General features: G+C 30.3%; 1 pseudogene; it reads right to left on the bottom strand.

Annotated features, from left to right (window-relative positions):
• Positions 1-5,211: 5,211 nt before the first annotated feature.
• LOC118935313 (poly(A) polymerase alpha-like) overlaps positions 5,212-7,290 on the bottom strand; it is a 186,320-nt pseudogene continuing 184,241 nt past the window's right edge.

Here is a 7,290-nt window from a genome sequence, read left to right as displayed (position 1 = left end):
TAATATAATTTATACTACTATTAAATTACGTGAGAGGTGACATTTGCTGTGAAATGGGGGAGCTAGAAAATTTTATTTTGCCTGAAATTCACTATGAGCAAAACCTCATAAAGCCATAATCATTTCCAGATAAGTCATATGTATACAACTTCTACCTACTTACAAATATCGAAGCCTTTTGACTATATTGTTTTAATTTTTTCTAGGTTGAATTGTCTTCTCAATTTTTCAGAAAAAAATTTCAAACATCAGTCTTACTAACATCGAGTAGTTTTGTGATAAATTTTATTTACATGTCTATCTCTTTACCAAAGTTTGGCTAGGTAATATCAAAGTATTGTATCATAATCATTTTGTTTCTACACATTACTTAGCACAGTATTTAGGTTTTCTCAATATTTTCAAATTATTTCTCACAATAATTTCAAATTTTTAAGGTTGAGAGATCAATTTCCTACAATTTTCTCACAATTATTATCATAGCTGTAAATTACTGCAAAATATTCAAGATAGCACCAACTCCTGATCGCCTGAGTAACAAATTATTCTCTGCGTAGAAACAAAAAATACTTAAAGATCCTACAAATACCCAGAAATCATCAATGATTAAGTATTTACAAAGATTTCTATTGAGTTTTTATTGGAAACATGACTGAATCTAAAAGTATGTGATTAGCAAAACTAGAAATACCACTTCCTAACTGAAATAATTTATACCATCAAGCTCTTAGAAAAATTAGAAATTGTTATCCAGAAAAGTATATTTTCTTATTATGTTTCTATAATAAATAAAGTATATAGTTATCACATATAACTTTTTTGCTTTATAGAAATTATTCTTTAAGAAATAATTACTGGTATCTATATTTTCTGGGATACTGAATATGATTTACTTCAATTTTTCTCCTTTTACATCTATCGAAATTTTATCCTAAATCACTATAAGATTGTGAGGGTCACATTTATTTATATACATATAAATATGTTATTTGTTGTTTATGTATTCTTGTTATTATTCTAATAATCTTCTTGATCCTAATGCAAAAATATCAATTCATAAGAATTTTAACAAAGTTACTCAGCCTAAATACTTATTGGCATTTTACTTTAAAAAATGAATCCTTTATTTCTACTCACCTTACATTTGCATACATAATGCTTTACTTGCATATCAAAACCTTTGTTATTTTTACCTATGCCTTTGAAGAGTAAAAATGCATGTGGGTAAACAAACCACATTAAGGCTAGCAGTGGAACATGCATATGTGTTATTTCGATTAAGTAAGAGCTAAAAATTGCATATTGTTTATGTTATTTATTATATCCACTTATTTATAGAGCATCAAAAAATAAGTTTGACTATTCTCTAAAAACACGGAAGATAAAACGATTTTCCCTAGGTTTCAATTTTACCAGATCATAGTCCATTTTTAAAAAAGATGCTAATTAAAAGCACTATTGCTGGTTTGTCAAGTAGATTACTTTTTAAGTGTCAAGAACATTTATAATTTAATTCTTAGGAACAAAAATAAAAACTAGAAAACAAAGCTATGCAAGAAAATTCTCTAACTATACATAGTGTAAAAAACCTTGGGGGATGGAAATTATACTTCTGGTTAAATTATAAATGAAGTTGAGTAACACAATATTTACAGTAGCTTCAGCCAGATTCATTATTTTTTGTTTACATTACATAAGCATTCCATGTGTGCTCTGTATATTTAAAGCTGCATATATTTGTGTATATAACAGAACCCAATGTATGTGTTTAGTTCCTCAGCTGTGTTTTTGCATCATAATTACACATAGGGTTTAATATTTACCAAATTTCTTAATAAATGTAAAAACAAAAAATCCCTAAAGCTACATTACTATATAGCAATTAAATTTCTGAACATTAACATTTATTTTGAAAATTTCTTAAAGGAAGGATTAAAGAAATTTATAGTTTGCTGAATTATTTGATATTTATGTCCTTGCTTAGCAAACATTTTTCATTGGTCACAGAGATATATAAAAATGATTCTATAATCATTTATGGGACAGCCCCATCTTGTCTATTCATACTGTTTCATATACTGTTGTGTTGGTAATGAGTGTGAAGGTAAGAGTTAAATGATTTTATTAAAATAAATCTATGTATTTTTAATGCACCATCTACCTATTTGAACTTTAAAAAATTAACGTTCTGTTCTACAATAAAACTGGTTTTTTTTTATGTATAGATACAGCTTTGTCATTGTGATTCTTGGTCAGTGTGACCTGACACTGATCTAAGACTTAGGCCTCATTCCCTATGCCTTTCAAATATTATTTGGGTTTCTATTTAGTGTTCAATAAAGTTACTGAGGTAACAGAAATCACTTGCTTGTATTGAATTTCTTTTTTTTTCACTTAGAATATCTTTGCACAAGCCTCAAAGTATTATTTGAGGAAAGAAGCTAATTTATAAACAAATCATCTAGTTTGTAATTTCTTCATTATTTGATGGGTTACTTCCACATTCTCTGGTCAATATTCTCTAATTCCAGTACAAATGGGCTCATCTTGCCCCTTCTTACTAGTAAGACCTGTTCTACAACGCTCTGTTACATTTTCATTCTTACATTCTTATCCGATGCCTAGTTTGCCAAAAAAGATCATTTCTTAAGAGGAAAAGTCTTTTTCTATCCTTATACCCTAACAGTGTATTACAAATAATCACACTGTTGCCAAATAATGTACACAATTTGAATCTTTGTTTTATCTGACATCGGCAGGAATCGTTCTGTTGATTACTCCTTCCTTTCCCTAGAACTCTCTTCCCTTGGCCTGTGGCACCAGATGCCTTTGTCCTTGCTAACTTTGAGATAGTCTTTCTTGGTGTTCCCTATTCCTCGATCCAAGCCAAGAACTGTTTCCACTCTAATTGTTACTATCTATTTCATGTCATTATTATCCCACTCTTGAATTACTGCAAATCTTTCATGACTATTCTCCTTTTACCTGGCATTTTATCTCTCTGAAATAACATCCTCTGAACAAGTTTTACTATAACCATATAGGTACTTTACTTAACACCTATGATACAGTATTATACTTAACAATTCACTTGTCTTTTATACATCTGGACAGTAAATTCATCAAAGGCCAGACTATCTTTTCATCATTATATTACCAGCTTATTGTAAAATGTTTGAAACATACTAAAAGCAAAAGATGTGTTTTCCAATGAATAGCTTCCTTGATCTGCTATTTAAATTTCAATTTTATGTTCTTCAATGCTTTCATCATCATATTTCTCAAAATACCGTAATTATCAATTACTTCGACTGATTTACAAACCACACACTTTTAACATCATGCACCATGGATTTCACACTTATCATCATATTTATCTTGTTCTCCCACAGACTGTCAATGCTGTAATATGCTACTATTAACTAATAATTCTCTGTATGTATTTAATTACTAATAGGCAAAAGGCAGAATAGTCATCTGCTGCATACCAAGTTCAACACATATTGAGTTAGTGGGTGCACATATTGGGATCTTAGACGTTTTGGAGATTAATGAGCCATTAATTAATTGATTAGTTCATTCATTCAATGTATACTTATTGGGACAATAACTTAAATAAGAACTGAGCTTAGAGAAATGGGTAAAGTGGATCCCGAGTCCCCATTAAAGTCAGATTAAAGTTAGAATATATAGAAGAAAATACATCTTATAAAGAGGGAAGAGCAGAATGCTTTGAGGGTACAACATAAGGACACTTAAACTAGTTTAAAGGTTGGGAGGAAAGTAAAAAATAGTGAAGATAAATTTATTTTATTTTATTTTTTAATTGAAATATAGTTGATATACAATGTTATACTAGATATACAATATTATACAACACAGTGGTTCAAGAGCTATATACATTAAAAACTCACCCCAACTAGTGCAGTCACTATCTGTCAACAAACGAAAATGTTTCAGGAATACTGCCTATGTTCTCCATGCTTCATTTCCATCTCTTTAACCAACTTATATTATGACTGAGATTTTTGTGCCCCTTTATCCCCTTCATTCTTCCTGTCCACCTGCCCTAACCCTTCTCCCATGGTAACCACCAGTCACTCCTCAGTGTCTCTGAATCTACTGCTGTTTGTGCATTTTATTTTGTTTTGTTTTTAGATTCCATAAATAAGTGAAGTCATATGGTGTTTGTCTTTCTCCACTTGGCTTATTTCATTTAGGATATTTCCCTCTAGGTCCATCCATGTTATTGCAAATGGCAGCATTTATTTTACTTTTTGTGGCTGAATAATATTCCATTGTGTATATGTACCCTTTCTTTATCCATTCATCTACTGATGGACACTTTGGTTTCTTCCATATATTGGCTATTGCAAATAGTGTGGCAATAAACATAGGGGTGCATAATTTTTTTTCAAATCAGGGATTTTGTATTCTTTGTGTAAACTCCTAGAAGTTCAGTGACTGAGTTGTATGATATTTCTAAGTTTTTTGAGGAACCTCCATACTGCTTCCTACAGAGGCTGCACCAATTTACATTCCCACCAACAGTGTCAGAGGGTTCCCGTTTCTCCACATCCTTGCCAACCCTATATGAATATATTTATTCACTATATATTAATGCATTTACTCATGATATATATAGTGATTATATTTCTCCACTTGTAGTTTGTCAACCCATTTTGTTAAAAGTATCTTTTGGATGAGCAAAAGATTTAAATTTTGATGGGATCCAAATGCTTTTTTATTTTGTGCTTTCTGGGTCCAACTTAAGAAATATTGTCCACCAAAATTTGCTAAAATAGTTTTCTTCAAGGAATATTATAATATTTGTATTTATATTTGTGTCAATGATTCAAATCAAATTAATTTTTTATACATGGTATAAGTAGCAAATTTCTTTTCTTTTTTATATTTTAGAAATTATTCCAGCCATTCATTTCAAGGATTTTCATTTATCCTTCGATTAGCTTTGGGATGATTTTAAATATATTATTGATCATTTAAGTGTCTGTCCAAGTAAATGGCATCTGTACTTTTCTATCCAGGTGTCCACACCATGCTCTCAGTTAATGTAAAAATAGAGTAAGTCTTAAAATCAAGTAGTATATGTCTTTTTAATTGATTCTTCTTCTTAATGACCATTTATCTATTCAATGTTTTATAAAGGCAAGATATATTTTATTTATTTATATTTAAATCAATTTTACTTTAATATATCCTAAGTACATACTATTTAGAAAATACCAAGAAAAATTTAGGTACAAGAACTGATGCTATTGCATTGGATTAAGCTGATGAGTTCTTGCTAATATCTTAGCCCAGGAAATATCACTGGGAATACCTAATATATTGGAGTAGATGCTGCAGTGTTTGGACCACAGTTTGATAGCTCACAGAGTTAACCTGAGGTTGCAAATGTTTGGTACTATATACAACATTTTACCAGTTACCAACTAAAGCCCTTAAGACTTCTTATGAATCTTGTATCTCAATTCTTAAGCACACAGTCATCTCATAGGCCCCAATATTCTGGAAAAATCTGCAATGCTAATCTTGCAAACAAAATATCAACTTCTATCCCATGAAAACACAAGTTGATAACTAACACAGATGCTTCTTCAATAGCTTTTAAATCTTACTTATTCCGGTGATTTCAATATATCATAGGAGGTGAAAAACTCACTTCAATCAAAATGTCTGGGCAACAATCAATATTTCTATATTGGAAACTTTTGTCTATAATTGTAATCTGTAAATTCCAAATATAAAAAATTTTCGTACAACATTTGATATATATCCACTCTTCTAGCAGTGTTTTTAATTTTCCCCAAATTAAAATCCGGCTCTGTTGTTCCTCTTCCTGTCCAAAAGCCCCAAAAGACTTCAGGGTCTCAGTCGGCTTCTGTTTAAGTGCACAGTCAGTTTTCTCAGGGGCTGCTAAAATAACAGGAGACGTGATGCCACAGTGCTTCTGTGGCAGCTGTGCATTGCCATACCAAACGGTCACTTCCTCCACGTGACTGCTGTCTCAGCCCTGGGTCTATCCCCCTAAATATAAAATCTGTTTTAAATTCACTTCGTCAATTTCTGAAAAAAGACTGCTGGAATTTTGAAGTGAATATTTTGGGAAAAATGACATCTTGCCAATTTTAGGTCTTTGTATTTCTGAAGATTGATCCATGGTTTAAGTCTTCTTTTTCTCTCTCTTTTCTTGCAGTAGTTTTAAGAGGTTTGAAATGTAGAGAGTTTATACACCTTGTGGTAAATTTAACCCCAACTATTCTTTTCCTGATCTAGTTTTAAATAGAACTACTAATTATTCTGAAACAAGAAATTTTGTAGTTATATAAAAAATGTAATTGATTATATGTTGACATCATATGCAAAAACTTTAATAAAATTAATTTTTGTTTTTTTGTAAATTCCTTTTTTTGTTGATAATGTAGATTTTCTACAAACACACTCATCACTGCAAGTAGAAATAGTTTTATTTTTGTCTTCTAATCTTTATCAAATTCTGTGTTTCTTCATTATTTAAGGTCTCCACTCTTTAAAAGGAAGGTATAAGCATCCTATCATGTTCTCAGTTTTAAGTTGAAAACAAGTAGTCCCTGAAAATTAAGAATTATCTTATATGCTCTTTTTATAGTTGCTGATAATTTGATTGAGGTGTTCACATATTTTACATACAGTTTTTAGCTTAAATGTGTGTTGAATTTGGTTAAAGATTTTTCTTCAAGTATTGAGATGGTATTATTTTTCCCTTTCATTCTGTTAATGTAGTGAATTATATTATTGATTATTAAATATGGGACCAACCTTTCATTTCTTTTTAAAAGTTAATTTATTGTTGCATATTTCTTATATCATATAAATCCCTCATTTTGTGACTACAAATCAATGATGTTTTAGTCAATTTACCAGATAGCATGACCACTATCATAAATACATTTTGAACTACTTCATTATTAATCTACATTTTCTGTTTCTGTAAATTTGCATTTCCTGGACATTTCAAAGACTAACAAAATGTACTGTCACTTGTGGCAACCTTCTTTTACATGATGTTTTTGTGGTTCATCCACATCATAGTATGTATCTGTAGTTGATTCCTTTTTATTGCTCAATACCATTCCATTCTATGGATATGTTCCATTTTATCATTCAAAAGTAGAATGTCATTTAGGTTGTTTATAATTCCTTGTTATTATGATAATGCTGCAAACATCTATGTGTAAGTTTTTTTGTGGATATATATACATTTCTCTTGGATAGATACTAGGAGTT

This window comes from Manis pentadactyla, chromosome 19 (assembly GCF_030020395.1).
Source record: "Manis pentadactyla isolate mManPen7 chromosome 19, mManPen7.hap1, whole genome shotgun sequence".
Classification (NCBI taxonomy): domain Eukaryota; kingdom Metazoa; phylum Chordata; class Mammalia; order Pholidota; family Manidae; genus Manis; species Manis pentadactyla.
This window is presented reverse-complemented; position numbering and strand designations above follow the sequence as displayed.